Raw genomic sequence first — 912 nt, 5'->3', positions numbered from 1 at the left:
CACCCAATTTTCTCCCCTCCCCTGACTCTCACTGGGGTACACGTTCCATGACACTGGTCACCTTCTGGTACCTCACCCTAGTGGTCGCTCCGCCTGTTTATAAGCCTAGACGGTGAGTGTCGGCCGGACATTCGGCTATGGAGAGCATCACAACAGAGCTCCTGCGCAGTGTTGATTAGAAACCATCAGGAAATCACTGGACAGCAATCGAGAGCAGGAACCCTGGGCTTAGAGGCCAATGCACCATCCCTAGCATCGTGCCAGCTGAAAGCAGCGAACTCTGTGCGCCCTGTCGGGGGGGGGGGGGTCTAACATACGACCTCCGCTCCCTGACCTGTGCGGCCTAGGGTTGCCAACTCTGTTTGGACATAATCCTGGAGCTGTCATCACATGACCTCCTACCTCCAACCACCCCGCCCCCCACACTCTCCCGTCATTGGTCGCCCGACACGTCCATCCTCGTGACGTCCCGCCTTCCCCACGGTCAATCGGAAAGTGAACAAACTCTTTGTTTCCCGATAGGATGATTCTTGACTGTCAGTCAAACAGCCCTTCCCTCCCCTCCATTATCCGGTATTTTTATAACTAATAAACAAAAAGTGCACAAAGAGAATTTGATTAAAAAAAACACAATTTTTTTTGAACGCCCAATGATTTTTCTCCCTGGGGTTTTTGCTCGCAGCAGAATCCTGGAGATTAAATCTTCAATTCCTGGAGACTCCAGGCCAATCCTAGAGGGGTGACTATCCCCTTCCATTAATGTCACACAAAAGGAGGGGGTGTCGCTTTAAGGGAAAGTGGGCTGGTCGTATCTTTTGCAAAGTGTCTCGCCCATTGGTGGAGGCACAGACTCCTCCTCCTCTTTGTCCATTGGCTAACTGTGACTGATCTCACCAGTATCTTGTCACTTTC

The sequence above is a fragment of the Heptranchias perlo genome, chromosome 29, assembly GCF_035084215.1.
Source record: "Heptranchias perlo isolate sHepPer1 chromosome 29, sHepPer1.hap1, whole genome shotgun sequence".
Classification (NCBI taxonomy): domain Eukaryota; kingdom Metazoa; phylum Chordata; class Chondrichthyes; order Hexanchiformes; family Hexanchidae; genus Heptranchias; species Heptranchias perlo.
Note: the sequence above shows the minus strand (reverse complement) of the source record.